At 52.0% G+C, this 23,603-nt stretch overlaps 1 long non-coding RNA gene across 2 annotated transcripts; it reads left to right on the forward strand.

Moving 5' to 3' along the window:
• The first annotated feature begins 1,547 nt into the window (after positions 1–1,547).
• Positions 1,548–21,715, forward strand: LOC121134551. 2 transcript variants are annotated; one of them, XR_005871640.1, is made up of 5 exons: positions 1,548–1,723; positions 2,369–2,464; positions 7,562–7,773; positions 14,586–14,703; positions 19,783–21,715. It is a non-coding gene; the product is annotated as an uncharacterized LOC121134551 (long non-coding RNA). The 2 variants fall into 2 exon arrangements; XR_005871641.1 differs by lacking the exons at positions 14,586–14,703; positions 19,783–21,715 and adding an exon at positions 8,866–8,902.
• Positions 21,716–23,603: the final 1,888 nt, after the last annotated feature.

A 23,603-nucleotide genomic window follows, 5' to 3' on the forward strand; every position in this document is an offset into this window, starting at 1 on the left:
CGTTTGGCACAGCACCATGAGGGAGGGGCAGTGCTCTACACCTATACTTTTAGAGAAGAGAGACAATTACGGCAGCTTGGGAGGGGCCTCAGTTTCCCCATCTGCCCAATAAGGCTCTGCTGGTTTGCTCTGTCCACTGTAAAGTGTCCGGGTGATGGTAACTCAGATAAATTGGCTAGGGGATCTGCCAGGGTATTTATTTGTCCCAGGTCCACTTCCTACGGTGTGAGCTGCCCCTGCTCTCCCACCTGTTACCTGACCAGTGAAGGAGGCTGCATGTAAGAACACCATCATTGCTTTGATAAAGCCCCAATTGCAGCGAGGCTTGATGTTCAAGGAAAAGGACACATCAATACTGCCTTGCTCGTCATTGGTTCTGCAGATATTCGCCGTGTCCTGAACATCAGGCAAGCACGGGCTGTAGATGCCGTAGACTCTAATAGAGACTAGTTCCCCACTCAGAAAGCGCTAAGTTCACATGGTGACTGTGTGTCATGGCACAGGTAGCATGTGGCGTGGACAGCTCCTCCCAAGTTGGCTCTCGGTCTTCCCTCTCCCTGACTGGAGAGTGTCCTACCCTATCACCAGCGATCACACACGTGTCCTGGCCTGCTCCCATGTTTTGCTGGTGGCTTCTGCCCATTTTACATAGTGGCTTGTTGTAGGAGGTGTCCTCTGTCCCCATCTTTTGTCATGAGGAGCCAGGTTGCTCACAGGAGACGCCCCATGTTTCCAGGCTGACCCCTGAGTTGTAGTTCAGCCTGGTAGACCCTACCAAGAACAGGGCTGCAGCCTGGAGCTCCTACGGAAGCTGAGTTCCCTCTGGGAATGACACCTAAGACAAGGGGAGAGAACCCAGCTGTGCACAGTTGTTCACGGGGCGTTCCTGGCAGAAGGACCAGAGGTGACCAGGTGGAGGATGAGGCCTGAGGGTTAGGACTATAGACAGCCAGGCCCTGTTAAGTCAACCTTTGAAGGGACCACAGGAAGCCACTGGGCAATTGTGAGTGAGGAGAGAAATGGGTGCATTTTCATGGTTATGCTTTAAAGTGTATTTACATAGTGAGTGTGTGTGTGGAAGTGCATCAATGCCGTGGCCTGATGTGGAAGTCAGACGATACGTGGATTCGGTTCTCCCCTTCCCCATCTCATGTAACGGTTGCCTTGGCTGTCCCGGAACTCGCTCTGTAGACCGGACTGGCCTTGAACTCACAGAGATCCGCCTGCCTCTGCTGGGATTAAAGGCGTGTGCCGCCACCACGCCCCGCTCTTTCATTTACACGGGTTATGGAGATCAAACGAAGGTCAACGGATTTTCGTGGTCAATACTTTACCTACTGAGACACTTCTGTTCGCCCCATTTTCAAGATTAAAAAAAATCGCCTCGTATGAACCGGGTATGGTGGCACACACCGTAATCCCAGCACTTGAGAGGCTGAGGCAAGAGGAGGATCTCTGATCTTTGTGATGTCAAACACACACACACACACACACAATCACTTTCTGGGGTGAAAGGAGAGCTGTTGTTAGGGGTCAGAGAGCCCACGAGCGCTGAGGCAGGACAGGCTGTAGCTGACCCTCTGTGGGAGCTGGGGACGTGGGGGGGCGTGGACGATGAGGACGACAGCGACAGAGTAATGTCAGGAGCATCTGGAAGGCAGAGCTCACAGTCGGCTGCTCGTGACTCAGAAGATAGCCAGCAGATGAGGATCCCGGAAGACGGGTGAGAACCAGGCTAGGGCTGCAATGGCTTTGACCAAGAAAGCAGGACTCAACCCTGAGCCTCTCCCCGGACTCCAGGAGTCTGTGCTGGGCCACACCTTTAGGGCGGTCCTTAGGGCTGGTCAAGGCTTGGGATTGGTTCCTTGAGATGCTGCCCGGGAAGAGAGGTGTCACGGGGGCTGTCTTTGCCAGGAACAGAAGAGAAGCCTGACTCTTGAGGAAGTCGGGGAGGGGAGAGTCTATGGGCGTGGCGTGGGGTGGGGTGGGGTGAGGTGGGGTGGGGTGGGGTGGGGGCGGCATTCGAATTTTACTGACTGTCTACACTAGGGGAGGTCAGGGGCTATAGTGGGACTGCAGGAAAAGTGTGGGGGATGGTAAATTCCTTTTTTGTTTTGTAAATAGTCATTTGAAAGAATTAAAATGACAACAGGGAGTTTACTGAGCCATTATTATGCAGTAGGCTGAAGGTTAAAGGGTTAGGGCTCCCGCTTGCCAATTCCCAAAGCAGTCTCGGGGCGCATCCCTCCTGGCAGCCCCAGCTGCACCACCCCCAACACTCTGGGGCCCGTCAGACCCAAGCTGTGAGTTCCTCGGACCAGAGACTAAAGGCGGTCAGGGGCCATCAGTTACAACTTCTGGCCTACAGGGTGCCATCGCCCCTCTTCTCAAGCAGCCCCCAGAGAGGTTGAACCCAGAAGGTACTCCACCAGTCCCACAGGACAGAGTCTCCTCCTGGCACCAGGTTGGTACAGTCTGTTTTTCTTTGGGGGGGTTGTTTTTTGCCCCCGTAGCCCAGACAGTTTCTCTGTGTAGCTCTGGCTGTCCTGGAACTCATTCTGTGGATCAGGGTGGCCTCAAACTCACAGAGGTCTGCCTACCTCTATCCAAGCGCTGGGATTAAAGGCGCAGGCTACAGCCACCCAGCTTGGCCCAATTATTAATGGATTAAAAATGACCAACTCTTGGTGGCCCTTGGTCCAATCTGGAGGGCCACATGTGAAAAGATAATCATGTCAGATAGTAAGGAAAATTTAAAAATTTACAGTGTGTGTCCGTCGGTGGTGGCGCACACCTTTAATCCCAGCACTCAGGAGGCAGAGGCAGGCGGATCTCTGTGAGTTTGAGGCCAGCCTGGTCTACAGAGCTAGTTCCAGGACAGCCTCCAAACAATACAGAGGAAACCCTGTCTCGAAAAACCGGAAAAAAAAAAAGAAAAGAAACCCCAGGCCAGGCGGTGGTGGCGCACGTGGCACGCCTTTAATCCCAGCACTTGGGAGGCAGAGGCAGGTGGATCTCTGTGAGTTCGAGACCAAGCCTGGTCTACCAAGCGAGTTCCAAAACAATTCGAGACAGGGTTTCTCTGTAAACAAAACAAAACAAACAAACAAAAAACAAAAAAACAAACAAAGAAACCCCAGAATGGTGTAATTTTTAGAGATTTGTTTTTTATTATTTTAAAATTGTGTGTGTGTGTGTGTGTGTGTGTGTGTGTGTGAAAGAGAGAGACAGAGAGCGCAGATGCCCTGCAAATGCTAGAGGTGTTCCGTCTCCTGAGGCAGGAAGAGACCTATGTGGGCGCTGGGAGCTCTGGTCCTCTGGAAGACGAGCCTGTCCTCCTAACCATTACTGCTGCATGGTTTAGGGTGATTATCCTGCCTCCACCTTCCCAGGTCTGGGATTACAAGTATGAGCACCACACGCACCTGGAAACTGCTTTTCATAGTTCACTGTGCCATATTTTCCCTTTCCCTAAAGTAACAGCGTTACGATAAAGCTTGAGGGGACCTTGGTAGATTCCAAGGCAGGCGAGGGTGACCGAGGCGGAGGGACAAACACGCCAGGCAGACAGAGCCTAAGTGAGAAGCTTTATTAGACATAGGAGGGAGGAGGAAGGACATAGAAAAGAGACAGAGAGAGAGGACGGAAGAGGAGAGGGAGATGGGAAAAGTCCTGTCTGTCCCGGGGGAACAGCAGGAAAGAGAGAGGGAAAGAGAGCACAAGTGGGCGGGGTCTTTCTTTTAAAGGGGTCCTTTGCACCTGCGTGCAGACTATGCAACCGTGGAGCCCTGAGCTGATCAGGGCAGGCCTGAGTGCATTCTGCAGCTGACAGAGGCAGGCCAGCATGATGCCTGAATCCTTACAGATAATGCTTACAGATGTGTTCATTTTTATGGTAGCATACTAATCCAGCATATATATATGTATGTATATATGCATATCATTGCTTCCTTTGCTAATAAGTTATGCTTGATGAGGCACCCCTGTAATCCCAGTGCTTGGGAAGACTGAGGCAGAGGATGACTTCCAATACAAGGTCAGTCTGGGTTGCATAGTGAGACCCTGTCTCAAAGCAAATAGAAAACCCAAACTTAGAACATAACCAAAGCCAGCCTCCTAACTGTAGTGACATGGTACCTGTTGTTGACCCTAGGCAGCCTGGAGGGCCAGGCCTCCTGGGCAGCAATTGACCTAGGGTGGCTGCCAAGTGACAGTGACATCTGCAGCTACTCCTGCCCAGCCGAGGGTCTGTCCAAAGGCCCAGTCCCAGCTGGCCTGGGGCCAGCTGCCTTCTCTGCAGCCAGGGATAGAACGCCAGCTGGCTGTGATTTCAGCGCGGATGCCAGGAGCCTAGGCGCAGTGTGTTCTCCTCACTGATGCTCTCGGGCTTCCAGGAGCCAGCTAACTCCCGGCTGCCCTGCATCTCCGCCCAAGTATAGAAGCTTTAAGTGGGTTGAGCGTGCCGGGTTCCTGAATCAGGAGACAGTAACCTTTATTCAGACTACTTGCCACAGGGAACATCCCCCGCCTGCCGCCCCTCCCCCACCACCATCAGGGTCTTTTCTTCTCTCTGCTGTAGTACTCTAGACTTATGATTTCTGATTGATAGTGCTGATAATTCACAGGCTGACCAGAAAGTACGACCAGGTAGGCGGTAGAGTGCTTGCCTAGCATGCGTGAAGGCCCGAGGTCTACCCACTCACTGTATAAACCAGGTATGGTGGTCCCCCACCTGTGACCCTAGCACCTGGAACGTGGAAGCAGGAAGATCAGGAGCTCAGCTTCATCCTCCACCAGATGGTGGCTTAGAGGCAGAGGCTGCCTGGAAGCTGCCAGCCTTGCAGCAGCAACTGGGTAACTGGGTAGCTGTGGTGATACATTACTCATGATTTATTAAAGCTTGCCTGAGGATTCAGAAAGCTATAGAAGGTGAGCAGCGGTGGCACATACCTTTAATCCCAGGACTCAGGAGAGAGCCAGGTGGATCTCTCTGAGTTCAAGACCACCCTGGGCTACCAGAGAGTGAATCAGAACTCAGGGCTTTAATCCCAGGGTTTTTTAAAAAACTTTTTTCAGTGACTTATTTATTTTTATTTTATGTGCATTGGTATTTTGCATTCGTGCATTTCTGTGGGAGGATCTCAGATGCCATGGAGGCAGAGTTATAGACAGTTGTGAGCTGCCATGTAGGTGCTGGGAATTGAACCTGGGGCCTCTGGAAGAGCAGCCAGTGCTCTTAGCCGCTGAGCCATCCCTCCAGCCCTAATCCCAGGTTTGAGAGGTATAAAATGTAGAGAGGTGGCCGGGCGTTGGTGGCGCACGCCTTTAATCCCAGCACTCGGGAGGCAGAGGCAGGTGGATCTCTGTGAGTTCGAGGCCAGCCTGGTCTACAAAGTGAGTTCCAGGACAGCCTCCAAAGCTACAGAGAAACCCTGTCTCGAAAAACCAAAAAAAAAAAAAAATGTAGAGAGGCATTCAGTCTGAGAGTTAGTCTCTAGCCGTGTTGAGGAGAGCATAGCAGTCTGAGTGACTCTGAGGAGCAGTCTGAGGATTGCCCCTTTGGTCTGAGCTGAGGTAGAGTAGGCTGCCCTGCTTTTCTGATCTTGAGCTTGAATATCAGTCTCTAGGTCTTTTATTTTTCATGTTACAGGTAACTCAGTAATGTCTCCTATCTCCCCCCCCCACATCCCTGTGATGTTGGGGATTTGAACCCAGAGCCTTCCACATGCCAGGCAAAAGCACCTCTGACCTATACCTCCAGTCCTTTTAGCATAGGCGCTCGCTAAATTGCCTAGGCTGGCTTTGAGCTCGTAATCCTCAGTCTTTGGGGCCAGATCTGAAATCATAGCCAGCTGCAACCGCAGCCGTTTGACTGAGCACACACGCTGGGCTCTCTGAATTTCCCTTGTACAATGGAGTGAGGCTGTTGGGGTGGGGGGCAGGGTGTTTGAATGCCATTGGCTGTCTGAGTAAGAATCCACGTTAGCACGGCTCAGCACCCAGATCACCTGCCCAGGAGTCAGGAGACAGAGTTGGTTCCAGCAGGCTGGCCAATGGTTCAGTTTAGCTCTCTACCCTTAATCTCTTTATCATCTAAAGGACCCATGCTTCCTTCTCCTCGGCTGGCTCCCCTTCCTGCTGGCGGGCTGGGAAAGCCAGTGGTGGGGTCGTGAGGAGGGTTTTTGTCAAGGAAGACATAGTGAGGGCCCGGCTGCAAGTCGCTGAGCAGGAGGGGGGCCGAGGGGAGGTGGAGCCCTGGCTGTGAGAGTATTGACCTCTGCATGTGTGTGCTCCGCACGTGCACGCTCCTCCACAATTGCGAGACTCAGGCACACATCCCCAGCCAGTGCACCCACCGAATGCCCCAGGGTCCCTCCCACCCAGATGAAGAGATGGTCTTGCTTGGGTGCAGCTGTGGCCCAGGCCTTCTGCAGCCCTTGGCCTGGAGGTGCAGGGCTGGCAGAGTTGCCAGGAGGCTGCTCAAGCAGGGGCCGTGTGCACTCAGGCCGGCCGGGCTGGCAACGCCATCTGTGGCCTCTCGTCACAGGCTGCCAGACTGGGCAGAGCCACGTGCCGGGCTGGAGGGAGCAGACCCTGGTGAATGGCCGCTTTGGAAAGGGGGCCATTGTTTGCCATGCAAACAAACAAGTTAGCTGAGTAGCAAGGCTTGGCTTTGCACTCAGCGACCTGACCCTGCCACAGGAAGGGCTGAGCGGTCCCGGAGAGCAAAGGCTTCCCTGCAGATGAGGGCTGGAAGGCCACTCACTGTCTCTTTTCAGCTCTCACAGTCAGCCAGCAGGAGCTTCCCTCGGATGGTCTCTTGCATCCTAAGTGCCTCTGCTTGGTCGCCAGTCATAGGATAGCTGACCCGGGCTCCAGGTGCACTTGAGAGCCGATCCTGGAGCCCACAGAATGTGCAGGGCCAATGAAAGCTGCCTTGTCATGTCCAGTACACTGGGAAACAGCAGCTTCAGTTCCTCAGTCTGAGTTCCCAGTGGCAAAGTGCGGTTGGAAAGATTAAAAGGGAAACACGTGAAAACATTTTTAAAATTATGTCTCTGTCTTCCCCTCTGCCTTTTCCTCTGACAGGGTCTCAGGCTGGCTTCAGTCTGCCCATCCTCCTGTCTCAGCCTCCCCACCGCACCACCACACCCTGCTGGACGATTCTCAAATTTTAAATCGCCAGACATTCTGAGCAACCAAAGGAACTCTGTGCCACCCTGCTCCATCCTGCTTGAGACATGCATGACTCAGGCCAGGGTATCCACCCTGTAAGTGCTACCCACCTGTGTTAACCACTTACTATCCACCTAGGTTATCAGATCAATTTGTTCATACAAGTCTGGTTGTGTGTGTGTGTCTGTGTGTGATGTGTTGTGTTAAGCTGGATTTGTACTCAAGTGAATTTCTGATCCTCCTGCCTCCACCTCAGTGCTGGAACCATAGGTGAGTGTCACACAGCTGGTTTATGCCACGCTGGAGACCGGACTCAGGGCTTCGTGGGTGCTAGGTAAGCACCCTACCACTGCGTTATAGCCCTGCCCTCTTCTTTTCTTGATAGCATCCATTCCGCTCCACACTATGTAGACTGTACCTCGGTTTGTTTAAAGTCAGCTGTCAGGGCTGGAGAGAACACAGCTGCAGGAGACCCAGGTTCAACTCCCAGGACCCACATGGCATCTCAGAACCATCTTTAACTCCCGTTCCAGGGGATCCTGCACATACGTGGTGCATAGACAGGCGTGCCGGCAAAACATTCATACGCAGGACTATGTAAGTGATATAGATGCCCACCCCTCCACCGCAGTCAGTGAGCCGCCTCCCAGGACTCAGCTGCCTCCCCCTGCAGCCTCTTTGATTCCTCCAAGCCCCTCCTCCTTCTGCTGCAGTGACCTTGTGCAGGCAGTTTCCATCAAGGAAAAGGAGTCTAGTAGAGCCTCTACTCTTCCAACCCCTTTGAATGTGACAGCCTGCCTTCTGCCGGCACTGAGGACTCTCCCCATAGAGGAATTCACAGGAATGGGCAGACACCTTTATGCCATGCAAGGAATCACAGATGATAAGAAGAAAGTAGTGGCCGGGCAGTGGTGGCTCACGCCCTTGATCCCTCCTGAGTAGGAGGCAGAGAGAGGCAGATCTCTGTGTTTGAGGCCAGCCTGGCCTACTTCGTGAGTTCCAAGACAGCCAGAATTACACAGAGAAACCCTGTCTTGAAAAACAAAAAAGAAAGTAGTGGTGAAAGCATTTAGGAAGAAATGTGCCTGCAGTTGAGCATCCAGAATATAGAGAAGTGATTTGGCTACAGGGTAACTCTTAGTATTCAGGCATCTGCACTGGCATGTCCTGGGGTTCTGAGAGGATATGTCCTCAGCTGCAGTCACTAAGAGCACCACCTGTGCATATTCACTATGTTCCCTTTTAAAAGGGCTCTGCTCACCCCCATCCCTCTCTCTTTCTTTTTCTCCCTCTCTCTGTTCTGCTCTCTCTCCCCCTCTTTCCTCCCCTGCTGCTCCTGTCTCTGGAAGCTGGTCTTTCCCTTCCCCTAATAAAACAAAACAACAAAAACCCTCTGCTTGAACTCTGTATCATGGCATCTTTCTCTCGAGAGCTACTTTTAAATTGCAACAGTAACCAATACAAGAACAAATGGCCAGTTCCTGATGGAGACCGGCTGGCTGAGGACATTCTGCTCAAGGCTCTGGGGTTTTAAGTACTGTCTGAAGCTTAAGTGAACATGTCCTTACAATGAGTAGGATTTCCATTCTGTCCTTAGCAAAAGGTTTAAAAACCTTGCAGCTTGTATAGTATAATTATTTGGGTCCACTTTTAACTTAGTGTAACTCATTTTCTTATCTTTACATCCAGGGTTCCTCTGTGTAACAGCTCTGGTTGTCCTGGAACTTGCTCTGTAGACCAGACTGGCCTCGAACTCAGAGATCCACCAGCCTCTGCCTCCCAAATGCTGGGATTAAAGGTGTGCGCCATCACCGCCCAGCAGTGGTAACTCATTCTTGCAATTAACTGAGAAGAGCCAAGAAAAAAAGAAAAGAAAAACAAAACACTTCCATACAAAAAAAGCAATTAAAAAAATTGTCTGGCTACCCCATCATAACTTCGAGGTCCTATCCATCAGTGTCTCCGTGCCAAGCGATGTCCCTTAGAACAAGGAGCAGCACTCATTCATTCATGAGTGATGGAAGTCAAGCTCCAAAGCTATCCTCACTTACCAGGCGCACTGCTAACCATTGTAGTGCCTTAGTTCCTACTCCGGTCGTTAGACCAAAAGCCAGGCCAGAAGAGACGTCAGGGAGGAAGGATTTAAAAGTCCTGAGGTGAAGGGTATGGTCCATCCTGCAGGGGGAAGGCCGGGTGGCTGGGTGGCTCTCAGCTGCGGTAGCAGGAGGGTGTGAGGCTGCCTGTTCACACTTGGCAGATCAGGAAGCATGGGTGCTGGCACGAGGCTCTCTCTCCCTTTGTCCATTTGATTCGGTCCAGGGTCCCAGCCGTGGGTTGGGGCCGCCCAGTCTTTTCTCAGTTAATGCCCTCTGGAGACACCCTTCCACTGCTAGAATTCCTTCCCTGGAGGAAACGCACAGCAACATTTAACTCCCCCAAGAGGTCCCAATGACAAACCAAGGCACAGTTTTACCGGAGTTCACACTGGGAAACCAGCGAATTTTTGGGCTTCCTTTCACAACCTAGGACATAGCTGTGGTTGACTCCTCTTCTTCTTCTTTTCTTCTTTGTTTCCCCCAAGACTGTCCTGGCTGTCCTGGAATTCTCTCCAGACTAGGCTGACTTTGAACTCACAGAGATCCGCCTGCCTCTGCCTCTGAGTGCTGGAACTAAAGGCGTGCACCACCAATGCCCAGCTGTATTCTTGACTTCATATCCAACCTTGTCCATCTTTCTCCAGAGTGCTCCAGTAGAGCAGGGTTTTTTTGTTGTTGTTGTTTTGTTTTGTTTTTTTCCTGCGACAGAGTTTCTCTGTTTAACAACCCTGGCTGTCCTGGAACTCGCTCTGTAGACCAGACTAGCCTCGAACTCACTGAGATCCCCCTGCCTCTGCCTCCTGTGTGCTGGAATTGTACACATGGAGTCTTCAGAACCGTTAACTCCTCAGGGTGGGCCCAGATTCCTTGTCACCCTGAAGCCTCTGCTAGTTGGAGGGCAGTGCCATCTAGCAGGCTGCTGCCGTGCTCTGCTGCTCTCCTGGGCTCCCGGAGCATGTCCCCAGTCTGGGTCAGCATCCAATACAGCACTCTGAGGTGTCCTCAGGGCGATGTGTACAGGTCTGAACCTGAACCAGTGGCACTGCTGGCCTGGGGACCAGCCATTCTTCAAGTCCAGCTGTGATCAGGTGACCCACGCTAAGCTAATTGGAGCTCTTCCCCAGGGTTCCCTTGGCTCCGGACAGGCTGCCACAGTCTGTGAATTGGTCCCAGTGGCTGTGTCCCTGGCCTCGGTGATGGCCATTTGTGAGGATAAAGCTGTTACCTAGAGAGAATCGAGGCCACGAAGCTGCTGAGAAGAGCCAAGCCGGGCTTCTTGACTGTCCTTCCCACGTTCTTCCTGAAGTGTCTCTTGTTAAAATGTTTAGGTTTATCCAGTAACGAGACACAGACCGTGACTCAATGATCCCACGTGGAGTTTATTGGTGGATGCGGAGGGAAAGGGGGGTGAGAGGTAACCAACCCATGCAGAGCAGAGAGAGAGAGAGAGAGAGAGAGAGAGAGAGAGAGAGAGAGAGAGAGAGAGATGAGAGTAAGTGTAAGAGAGCATTAACGGGCAGGAGTCAGTCCTTTAAAGGGGTCCTTTGCACCTGCGTGGTTCTCACAGAACTCTGGGCTGGCCAGAGTGTTGCCTGAGTGCATCTTGCCAGGTAACAGGGCATGCCAGCGTAATGTGTGAACCTTTCATCTCTAATGCCTGCTTCCTGGTCTGTAGTCAGTAGGGACAACAAGAAGTTCTGGAGAGTGATGGCACTTGCCCGAATTCTCAGCAAGGCCAAGCCAAGGTTCCCACCCAGCCGAAAGGTGTGCCAGGTAACCCTGCCTCATCTGCCCCAGGCCTGAGCAGGAGGGAACCTCTCAGACTAGACTCGGGGAACCCCTGCCTTAGGCCTTTTTGTCTCAGAATTGTTGAGGGTACCCTCTGGGCAGCTGTTATCACCTAGGAAGGAAAGTGACTAGGGCTCAGAGCCTCCCTCCCTCAGGCCAGAGGCTTCAGGGCCCACAGGGGAAACTACTCACACCTGTGGAACAAGAGCAGGCTTTATGAGAGAGTCCCTTCATCCAAAACCGGGCCTCGGGTGGCAGGCAGCTAAACAAACAGCTGTAAAGCACAGCCTGACAAGGAAGCCTTTAAAAGATCTGCCAGCCCTTGCTCGGGGAGCCCTAGCCCCAGAGGCCAGGCACATGGAGGCTCTTGGTGGCTTGGATCACCAGCAGTCTAGAGGAATAGCTGGCGGGCTTCTAGGAGCGTCTGCCCAAGTCACCACCAAAGGTGAGGCGTACTCATCGAGGGGCAGCGGGAGGTTGTCTCTGAGAACAAGAAGGCCCCTCTTTGCCAGAGTTAAGCCACCTCAGGATGCAGAGAGAGAGCCCAGCTCACCACATCCCCTTGGCGAGCTCGGGCCACAAAGGAAGGAGCTTTCGACATGCCCTTGTTTTTTTTTTTTTTTTTTTTTTTTAAATCAATGACTTCCATTGTAGATGCACGGAGTCTCAGCCCCAGGAGTTGGTTCTGTGCCCTGGCCAGATTCTGAACCTGGGGATAGGGTTCCTCTGCTGCCTCTCTTAGGGTTGTGAAGTTCTGCCGAGTCTGAGAAGCCATCTCAGAAGGCTGCCAGCGGAGTAGCCACTTAGACATCGTCCCTTGACGCCTCACAGCCTTCTGCCCGATGGTCCCCATTCCAGACGGAGAGAGGGGTTGGGCAGCGACTGCTGTCCCCACCACCTGTTTTCCTAAACAAAGTTTTATCAAAACAGCCCAGCCCTCTCTTGTCGAGATTGCTGATGGTGGGCATGCGGCAGCTGAATAGAATAGAGACACTACTGATTACACACACACAGCCTCCCACTTCCTCCCTGGCCCTTTAAGGGAGAAAGGGACTGAGATTCTCGTTGAGTCATTTTTAGAGACCGGGTCGCAGCCCTGCTTAGTTTCAATTTTTCTAAGTAGCCACAGTTGAGGTTGGAACCCAGCACCTCACACGTGCTGGGAGAGTGCTTTACCAACTGAGCCACACCTCCAGCCCTTATGCTGCTGGAGACAGAGACTCAGTATGTAGCTCAGGCTGTGCGGGTACTTTCCGTGAAGCCCAGGCTAGCCTTGAATTGGAATCCTCCTGCCTTAGGTATGAAGGCTGGGATTACCCGGTGTGTACCACCATGCCTGGCTGGCCTTTTCATTCTTTATCCCCATGACACATTGTTCACTTGACAAACTTTCCCTGAGCATCTGCTGTGCCTGAAGCCCTGAGCTGGGAGGGAAGGAGAGGGGTGCCTGAGGCAGACAGGTGGCTGCCCCCTGGGGAGCTGAGGTGGCCACATACATCTCTAATTTTGCAGTCGGGTTGAAAGATGCAAAGGGGAAGGTGGTATCTTCTGAGGACCCAGCCCAGCAGGCGGGGGCAGACCTGTAGCTTGAGTGATAAGTTGGCAGGAACCGGAGGGTGAGTGGGGTCCATTAGGTCTCTGGGTGGGTGTAGGAGGAAAGCTCTGCTTCTAGACAGGCCCTCTGGGCAAGGCAGGATAGAAGTGACTCCTTCCAGGAATAGAGGAGTTAGGGCTTGGGAGGCACAGTGCTCCACCATGGCTGGGTCTGGGGGGAAGTCAGGGACGAGACCCTTTCGTGGAGGCACTAAGGTGGCCCGGAGTTCAGTCTTTTTTTTTTTTTTTTTTTTTTTTTGCAGGGTGGGGTTCGAGGCAGGGTTTCTCTGTGACTTTGGAGGCTGTCCTGGAACTCTCTCTGTAGACCAGGCTGGTCCCAAACTTCAGAGATCTGTTTGCCTCTGCCTCCTGTGTGCTGGGATTAAAGGCGTGCACCACCAACACCTGGTGACTGATTGCTGTTTTAATAAAGAGACTAGAAGTTTCAACCAATCAGAGTAGCCACCTGAGGTCCTGGGGAGATGGCTTAGTGGTTAAGACTCTTGGCCTCAAAAGTGTGAGGGCCTGTGTTCAGATCCCCCAGATCCACATAAAAACATTTTGTTTTTCCAAAAAAGGGCACCTGGGGAGGACCTTGGATTTTCACAGGACAGGTTGGGAGGACTGAAGATGACTCCAGGATTAGGGGACCTATGTGGATATCTAGAACCTTTGGGGACAGTTCTGAGAACCTCCCCTCCACTATCTGTGCCTAAAGCTTTGTTTGTTTCTGTGGGAAGCTGTTGACAGCATCTTCTGACTTGAGCTGGAGTTAGCCATTTATTCATCATTCATTCATTCACAGATCCGTTTACTCTTATGTTTGGCAGAGCCAACTTGACTGCATGTATCTGCAAACCTAACTTAGAATCTTAAAAGTTGGGCTTTAACCAGGTACGATGATGGCACACACCTCTAATCCAAGCAGAGGCAGGAGATGTTCGTGCGTTTGAGCCCAGTGTGTGTGTGCACGTCACAGATCAGAGGACAACTTCACAGAACTGGTTCTCCTCTTTCAACTTTGCGTGGACTTCAGGGCTCGCCTCCCGACTGTCAGGCTTATGTGTCAAATGCCTTCACTTGCTCAGTCATCTCTTGGGCCTGCACAGAGCTAATCTAAAGACAAAGGATAAAAAGAATGATCTGGCCGGGTGTTGGTGGCACAAGCCTTTAGTCCCAGCACTCGGGAGGCAGAGGCAGGTGGACCTCTGTGAGTTTGAGGCCAGCCTGGTCTACAGAGTGAGTTCCAGGAAAGCCTCCAAAGCCACAGAGAAACCCTGTCTCAGAAAAAAAAAGGAGAATGATCTGAGAAACAGCAAGAATGCAGGAGTGGGCCGAGCCTGGCTTCAGGGGACGCTAGGATGACAAATGCTGCAGAGAACAGTTTTTCTTGTCCTGTCTTTGTCAAGTGCTTGGCCAGGTGCCTGTAGCCCCAGAGGCCACCTGAGCCCAGCACAAGGGTCCTCGGGACCCAGGGTTACTGACTGGTGAGTCCCTGGTGGTGAGTCCGGTGGGTTATGTGTTTCTCGGTGTATCCAGGAGCCGGAGACCTTACAGGCTCGGGTCCTCGTGTTCCCCTTGAGCTCATGGGCAAGAGAAAGGCAGGTTAACAGACAAACCGAGGGGAGCAATAAAGTGGGAGAGAGTTGAGTGGACACCGCCTTGGAACCGCAGAGTTGGCTGTGATGGAGGCCATTTGGCACCTCAGGCCTGGGGCTGAACTGAGGTCATCTCAGGCTCTCAGGGAGCCAGCATTCCAGAGGACCTCTGGTGGGTCCTTCCTCAACCCCAGTAGGAGTCTAGAGAGCCTCCTCCCTCCCTCTAGTCACCCTCCCCCCCCCCCCCAGTCCAGCCAAGGAAAGGAATGAAATTAACTGCCCATTGTTTCTCGACACTTCCTGAGGACAACAAAGGGCCTTTTTTTTTAACCAGGGAAAGTGAAGTGAGCCAAAGCTGCATGCAGAACCTGGAAGTCACCGAATTCGGCTGTGGTGTCTGTGCCAGATGGGAGACACCCAACAGGCCATGTTCAGAGTCAGAGCTGAAACAGGTAGACTATACAAAAAGCCCAAATATGGCCTTTCAGGCGCACTGTGCTGAAGTACATGGCATGGACTAGGTACTCAGAAATAGCCCACAGGGAAGGATCGGCGACTGTGGGACCCCATCCCCTTCTGCATTTCCCCGTTCTTCTGCTAGGCCCCCTTGGTTGTAAGCCAAGGGGAACAGAGACGGGGATACTTCTGACTAGGTCTAGGTCTCCATCTTCATCTGCCTCCAAGATGCCTCTCAAGAAGAGAGTTCCAGGCGGAGAAGGGCAATGATAAGTCTATGGAGGCAGAGAACACGCCAGGACCAAGGGGCCAGCAGTGAGACAGGGCCTCACAGGGGGCAGGAGACAGGAGATGAAGCTGGAGTTGGTTGTTCCCAAGCTTGGTGGAGTGTGGCGGCCATCCAAGGTGGCTCTGTCTCATACCTGCTGCCCCAGTGCTTTTTACAGTGTCCCAAGATAGGGGCAGCCAGGTCCCCTGATGGCTCTAGGGGGAGATTCTTCTTTGTCTCATCCAGCTTTTATTTCAAGGGGATTCTTCAAGACAGGGTTTCTCTGTGCAGCCCTGGCTGTCCTGGAGCTCGCTCTGTAGACCAGGCTGGCCTAGAACTCAGTGAGTGCCACCACTGACCAGTTCTCTTCCAGTTCTTGATGGCTTTGTAGGTTCTCGGGGCTCTTTAGCTTACCTGACGTCCCTCTGCCTCTGTGTCTCCCTTGTCTTCACCGAAGTGTGGCTTCTTGTCATATAAGGATATCAGTCATTTCATGTAGCATTTGTTCTGGTCCAGCATGACCTCATCTTAATTGTGCCCAGGAAGGCTCTCTCCAAACAAGGTCACCCTCTGAGTTCTGGCTGGACAGTGACTCTGGGAACAGGGTGTCCTTTAACTCAAGACAGTGGCTGGACATGCAACTCATCTGCGCTGGCACAAGGAAGAGCTTAAGGAGCCATCGGGACACAGGAAGCGGCGAGAAGCCGGAGAGCAGGGAGGGCGAGGATGTAGAGGGAGGGCAGTGATGGAGCAGAGGATGTTCAGGGTGGGAAAGGAACAGGGCTCGGAGAGGTCCAGGACGGCAGCTGAGTAAAAGGCGGCTTCAGGGTGCTGGCGGCTTCTGAGCCAGGCCGTCGGTGACTGGAGTTCAGCGAGGCTCACAATGTGGTAGGAAGTCAGAAGCGGGAGGGGGAGATTTGAAAGCCCTGACAGCCGAAGGCTGGCACCTACACGCGTGCCAGGAACTTGCCCCTGGCAGCAGGAGCTCACTGAGGACACCCCAAACCTCTTGGCTCAGTGCATGGACACCCCTCAGAATTGCTGATGGCTGTGACCTGGAATAAACACCCCTCCCATGAGCTCATGCTTCAATTAGGCCTCCACCCGCCTCTCTCCCTCTCTCCCTCCCTCCCTTGGGCCTGGTCCCCAATGCTGTCTGGGGTACTGACTAGTAGCAGTGGCTGTTGGTGTTTTGGACAGGGGTCTCGATCCCAGTATGTTGGGGGGGGATCTTCCGCTTTTCCCCCAGAGGTTGCCCCCTGTGGATCGTCTGTGCTGCTGGGGTGAAGAGCAAGATGTTGGGGCTGCCTCCCATGGGAACTTGGGAGGTTAGATAGAACAAACATTTGCTGAAGGTTCTGGAAGCCAGGCACCTGAAGTCAGTGTTGCTGTGCCTCCCTGGGAGGCTCTCTGTGCCCTTTCTGTGTCTCCCTCCTTCAATGCCATCATCTTCCCCCCCTCCCCTCAAGGCAGGGTTTCTCTGTATTGCTTTGGAGGCTGTCCTGGAACTCTCTTTGTAGACCAGGCTGGCCTCGAACTCACAGAGATCCGCCTGCCTCTGCCTCCCGAGTGCTGGGATTAAAGGCGTGCGCCACCACCGCCCTGAGCGCCATCATCTTCATGGCACCAGTACTCATCCCCTCTTCTCACACATGTTCAGACATGTGACTGTAGGGCACACTGATAAAACGGGAATTTTCCGTCCCCCTGCTTCCTGTTGGACAGTCTTCCTGTAATGGCTCAAGCTGGCCACAAACTCATGATCCTCTGGAGTCCTGGGATGGTAGGTGGCACCACCACATCCACCCCTTCTTTCTCTCTTCTGTTTTCCTGTGTCACACTGGCTGTCCTGGAGCTCGCTCTGGAGACCAGGCTGGCCTTGAACTCCTGCCCCTGCTGTGGAGTCACAGGCAGGAAATACCATGGCCAGCTCCATCTCTGCGTTCTGAAGTCAAATCCACGATGAATGTTCCACTGCTGTCTGTGGTGCTGGGAACCCAACAGCATCCTCCTGCCCGTGCCTGGCAAGTCCCCCCCCCTCCAGTTACAGTCTCGAATGAAGACTGTTTCCTTCTGAGATGATGTCAGCTTCTGGGAAGTAGGACCCAGTTTGTCTGTGGGACTTATTCTGCCCAAACAAAACTCCCCCACGAAGCAGCTGTGTAGACAAGGTGCACACCTTTCCTGCAAGTGAGTTTCCTCACATGTGAACACCAGAGAGTGTTAAAACTGTTTACACACTGTGTGTGTGTGTGTGTGTGTGTGGTTTTTCAAGACAGGGTTTCTCTGTGTAGCCCTGGCTGACCTGGAACTTGCTCTGTAGACCAAGCTGGCCTGGAACTCAAGTCGATCCACCTGTCTCTGCCTCCCAAGTGCTAGGATTAAAGTGTGTGCCACCACACCCTTCATGGATTAATTTTAAAAATTAATTTAATAATTTTTAAATGATTTTTTATGTGCATTGGTGTTTTGCTTACATGCATGAACTGAAACAGCTGCCATGTGGGTCCTGGGAATTGAACTCTGGTATGGAAGAGCTGTCAGCGCTCTTACCCACCGAGCCATCTCTCCAGCCCTTAAATCTTTATGTGTGTGTCTATATGTGCATATTACATTGGGGCGGGTGCTTGTGGAAGTTACAGATGGCTGTGAGCTGCCTGATGTGGGTGCTGGGAACTAAACTCACTCAGGGTCTTCATTGAAGATGGTATTTCCCAGGCTCCCTTGGAGGTACAGACCATATGCTTGTTTCCTAGCCAACGAGATGCCAGCATACGGTAGTTGTGACTTATGGCTGTGGCTTCCTCCTGCCCTTTCCTTGTGTGGAAGGCTGGCAGTCTGGTGTTTTGTTTGGAGTTTGCTGACCTGGCAGGGACCCATTCCAATGGCCCTGTGACAAGCAGCTCAGAGATACTTAAGTGGTGTGGCCCACATGCCACACCTATAGGTTGCTTTTTTAGTCATTCTTCGTTATGAATAAAAACAGCCAATTACTGAGCAAGATGTTGTACTGGGCACTTAGCATACCTTGTTTTCAAGCTTCATAGCAATTACGGTACGAAATCACCATCCTATAGTTACGTCCTGTTATCTTTATGAGAGTCACAACTATGATCCCTGGTTTACAGGTAAAGAGCCTGAGGCACAAGTGGGTGGCACTTGTTCATATCTGGAAGGCAACTGTGGGAATCTGCTAGCTTTGTAGACTTATACACAGTCTCCCACTTTGTCCCATGGTCATGCAGGAGCTGCAGGGGTCTGGCTCTGCGTTAGTGGATATCAGGGATGTGGGGTTGCAAGGCCATGGGGTCCAGACACTGGAGGGAAGATTTGTACAGGGCCAGGAAGATTGGACAGGACAGAGACAGAACTTGGGGTCAGGCCAGCTATATGGATGGGAACTGACAGCTTGTACAAGGGCGAGGCTGAATCTGAGCACAATGATGTTTCTTTGCTTGGTCGGAGATTTAGGCCTTTTTTTTTTTCCTTTGCATTAAAAAAAATGAGCCGATGTGGTCGCACACACCTTTAATCCCAGCACTCAGGAGGCAGAGGCAGGTGAATTTCTGGGAATTCAAGGCCAGCCTGATCTACAAATCAAGTTTTAGGATAGCCCGGGCTGTTACGCAGAGAAATACTGTCACGAAAAACCTAACTGAGCAAACACTGGAGCTTTGTATGGAGTTATATACCCATAAACCCAGTATTTCAGAGTCCTAGTAATCCAGAGTCAGAGGCAAGGGGAATCAGAACATCTAGGTCATATTTTGCTATCTAGTGAGCTGGAGGCTAGCCTGGTCTACGTGAGACCCTGCTCAACCAAACAGCAAAATCCTAAAACAACCTTGCCTGAAAAATATAAAAGGAAAAATAACTCCCAAACAACAAATTCATTGCACAGATGAAGGTGCAATGTGTCTCCTACGTCAGCACCCACGGGTGTCAAGTTATCAGTAAGCATGGCTGCCCAGAGTCAACGTTCTACAGTGTACATCACTGTCTTTCAGAAAACCCTTCTCCGTGCACACTTAGGTATATACAGCCTTCAGTTTCCTCAGGAACTATTACATTTTTTTGTATGTAAATTTTATTATTTCAGAATTAAGTGATGGGGGTGTCCTATACATATGTTTCTCTTATTGGTTGATGGATAAAACACTGATTGGCCAATAGCCAGGCAAGAAGTATAGGGGGCTACCATTGGAGGAGAAGCCCGGGGAGAAGAAGACCAGGAGGAGCTGCCATGTAGAGGCCAGGAAGCCAGGCCTGGTCAGGTGTTCTCTGGTAAGATAAGGCCATGTAGAAATGCATAGATTAGTAGTTATGGGTTAATAATTAAGACAAAGCTAGTCAGTAGGAAGACCTAGTTATTGGCCAACAGCTTATAAATTAATATAAGTCTTCGTGTGTTTCTTTGGGGCTAATTGGCTGCTGGACCAGGCCGGAAAGAAACTCCAGCAACAATTAGCTTCCTGTATAGTTTGAAACAGTTAAAATAGCTATTTCTAGGTGATGATGATGATGATGATGATTATGATTTGGTTTTCCAAGACTGGGTTTCTCTGTGTAGCCCTGGCTATCCTGGAATTTGTTCTGTAGACCAGGCTGGCCTCGAACTCAGAGATCCACCTGCCTCTGCCTCCCAAGTGCTGGCATCGCCACCACTTGGCTTATTTCCAGATTATTGCAATAAATATTACACACACTAAATTAAATAAAATTTAGAAAAGAATGTTATTAATTGTCTGAATTAGGTTGTAAAAATGCCTTTGACACTGACTAAAGCTAATTTTCCCCTATGCTCCAGGGATGGAGAAGAGGCCTCCCATCCGCTGTGCAATCTCTGTCTCTCTAAGCCACACCCTGGGCCCACAGCTTACTTCCTAAGGCTGACTCCTTAAGGCCAACATGCGCTTCTTAAAGCAACAGTGCCTGTATTACAGCTGATGAGGGAGACACACCTTTGCTTGCCTGTTACCCTCTCCCCGCATCTCCAGCTCCAAGGTCTCTCTGTGTAGCCTTGGCTGTCCTGGAACTCACTCCCGATGCTGACTCGCCTGACGCTGAGCACACATAAATCTTGCCTCTGCTTCCCTTGTTCCTTTCTTTAAGGAGAAAACTGTGTCTCTTGGCTCTCCCCAGGCCTGAGGCTGCAGAGTGCGGACAGGAGGGAAACAGGAGCAGAACAGAGAAGACAGGGTGCAGGTGCCGGCTTGGGGGTGTGGGGTACAGAGGAGAGTTACTGGAGAACCGGGGGTCGCGGTCTGGATGAGGGTTCATGTGACCACCCTACTGAGAGGGCCCGAGGAAGGAGAGCTCTCTGCTCTGTTCTTGGGGTCACTTGTCCACCTTAAAAAAAGGTCAACGTGATGAAGAAAGCCACATCGGCAGGGACCTGGGTGGCCAAGACAGGTCACAGACACGGTGACATACAGAAAGAGAAACGCAGTCTCTCCTTGCTTCTGAATCGCTCGGCCCTGTTCTTGTGACTGCCCCCCCCCCCCACCTCATGTATCCTTGATGAACAGGAAGTGGTGTCCTTGCCTCTTTCCTGGTACCTGTCAGACACACTGAGCCCCGGCCCCTGCAGGATCATGGCTTGCTGTGCACCCCCCCACCCCCAAGCCCCTGGCTAACTCCGGACTCCTGTGGCCCTCCCCTAAGATCATCTCAGAGGGATCTTTGTCGTCCCCATAAGCTCTTCACCGCCTGCCCTGCTAGAGTTTCTCTGTTCACATGCTTTGCCCATCCAATGACTGTATGCGCGCAGACCTTGTCTGTCCGTCCTCATACTCTTCTGGCATTTTCCATAGCGGTTTCTCGGTGCTGAGGGGAAGGCCTGGCTAAGCTGAGGCTCGAAACATCGTAGTGGATAAAGAATGAATGGACGGACGAATGAGTGAAAGCAGATAAGAGACTCGAAAGCGTCCGGTTGCTAGCAGCTGGGTTATCAGGCCAGGCACCCTCCATGAGCACCATTGGCACTGGGCTTCCTTGGCACAATGTGATGTCAGAGTCAGCTGGTCACCTGCCCTGGCTTGGTTAAGGACCAAGGATGATCGTAGCAAACTGTCCCACAGTGTGCTAGGTCATCCTCCAAACATCCTGAGTGAGCCAACTAGTGAATGACCTGGGTGTGGCAGACTCTGGAGCCTTCCGGAAGACCAGGCCTTAAGCAAACGATGGCTGCGGGGATGCCAGGCGCACAGCCCTGCTCTGCTGAGTGTCCCGAGTGCTTTCCCACGTGGTTACGGGGTAGGTCAGGGGAGTGTCTCAGTCACGTGTCTGCCTGCTGTAGAAGGCAGCTGGCTCGGAAGACAGCATGTTGTGGTGCTTTTGTTTATAACGAAAGAGCCCAGCAGTGGCTGGGGCAGATGTGGGCTTGGCTCTGGGCAATCCCTTCTCACCTGGGCATGACGATATCCCACAGATCCCCGGGCAAAGACTGGCACCGTAAGTGGCTTACAGATATCCCACACCAAGGACTCAGAGCCTTGACTGCTGTGAGGCACCTCGGGCTGGAGATGCCACCTCTGCTGATACAGGCTGGCATGGCACAGACCTCAGTCAGGGCCAGCTGCTGGCCTGGAGAGGGTGTGAGCACGGAGAGGGTGTGAGCACGCCATTGTCTCCCTACTCATGTCTCTCCGCCTTTCTCCATCTCGTGTCTGTCTCTTTGAGTTTCTTTCTGTGTCTGCCCCTCATCCCCATGTCTCTCTCTTGTCTCTCATTCCTCTCTGTCTCTGTCTCTGTCTCTCTCTCAGTGTCTCTGTCTCTCTCTGTCTCTGTGTCTCTCTGACTGTCTCTGTCTCTCTGTGTCTGGTTTTCTTTCTCTACTTTTGTTCTTTCTATCTCCTCTCTGTCTCTTTCCTGTCTTTCTCCTCCGTTGCCTCTCTAACCTCTTCCCAGCTCTGTCACTCATTCCTTCCCCTCCTACTCCTCCTCTTCCTCCTTCTCCCCCTCCTCCCCCTCTGTCTCCATCTCTGTTTTTCTCCCCTCCTTCTCTGGTTTTCTTTCTCTCTGCCTCTCTTGCTCAATTGCCCTCTCTCTTCCCGTGAGTCATGACATCCTACTTACTGACTAGTTGGTTTTTTAAGGAGATGGGAGTAAACTGATCTTGTTGGGAACAGATGTTGGGCTCTTATTCTCCGTCATGCTTTTTTAACCAAAACACCGAAATTTATTTTTTAAAATTCCAGGGCAAGACTTTCAGCCCCTCAGGGAGATTAAATTTCACCTCCGTTGCGTTTCCCCAAAGGTCACACACAGATTTGCGAAATGTTGGGGTGCCTGTTGTCAGTGTAGCCCATTCTGGCTTAGGAAATGTTGGGGTGCCTGTTGTCAGTGTAGCCCATTCTGGCTTAGGAAATGTTGGGGTGCCTGTTGTCAGTGTAGCCCATTCTGGTTTAGGGTGTAGGAAAAGGCAGGCTTGGACCCCATCTATGATCCATTCATGAATTCATTCACGAAGCTGCAGGAACCAGATGCGGGTCTGACTGCTCTAGGCTGCTGGCTCTCCTGGAATCAACATTCTCAGAGCTGAATTGAAAATCAGATTCACAGCAAAGAAATAGGTGTGAGCTAGAGGGCGGGGCCCCAAGGATGACTTCCCAAAGAGGTGCCTTTCTGAGCTCGGAGCAGCTCAGAGCCTGGCTTTCTAGGCTGTGGGGACGTCGCATGCAGAGACAGACATAAGGAGCAGGTGGGCCTCCTTCAGGGACAGACAGGAGCGCTGAGCCAGGGGAAATGAATCCATCTTCAATCCACAGATGAAGGCCCGTGGAGTGTAACAGAATTATAGATGACCCAGACGCTGATGTTGGGGTTCAAACTTCAAGCTGAAGTTCAGAAAAGAAAAGCAGCCAGTCACTAGGCCTGACCTCTACCCAGCTGAAATGGCAATCCTGTCCCCATGAATCCTCAGAGGCAAAAGTTCCTGTCTCCTCCTCCTTTCATCCCTTTCTCCACCCAGCCACATCACTCCTGTCTCCACCTCCCTAGTTCCCGGATTGAAGGTGCTGAGATCACCTTTGCGTGGGCTGTTTCTTTCAGGACTGGAACAATTTCGTGTAGTCAGTGTGGCCTTGAAGTAACAAGGACCCATCTACCTCTTTTTTGTTTTGTTTTGTTTTAAGTCAGGGTTTCTCTGTGGCTTTGGAGGTTGTCTTGGAACTCGCTCTGTAGACCAGGCTGGCCTCGAACTCACAGAGATCCGCCTGCCTCTGCCTCTCGAGTGCTGGAATTAAAGGCGTGCGCCACCAACACCTGGCTCACTTTTATTATTATTATTATTACAACAGAGACCACACAGATTTCACGTGTTCAGTTCTCGATGCTGGATTGTGAAGATTCTAAGTGGACCAAGAGGAGAGCCGGTGGTCCTAGAGAGGCTGAGCTAGGTCTGGGGAGCATGAAGGGGAGAAAAGTCCCGCAAGAGTGTGCCCACCTGTGACACGCTGGCATCTGTGGGTCTCCACACTGCCTTCCGGTGTCGCTGCTGACACGCCAGGGTCTTGCGACACAAAGCGTCCCTGAGAGCTGGAGTTGGGGGTCAGACCTTAGCGGGTTCTGTGACTGGCTGGAAACAAGAGTCCCCTTCATCACCACACCAGAGAGGACGTCCTAAAG

Source organism: Mesocricetus auratus, unplaced genomic scaffold (genome assembly GCF_017639785.1).
Source record: "Mesocricetus auratus isolate SY011 unplaced genomic scaffold, BCM_Maur_2.0 Super-Scaffold_100028, whole genome shotgun sequence".
Lineage (NCBI taxonomy): Eukaryota > Metazoa > Chordata > Mammalia > Rodentia > Cricetidae > Mesocricetus > Mesocricetus auratus.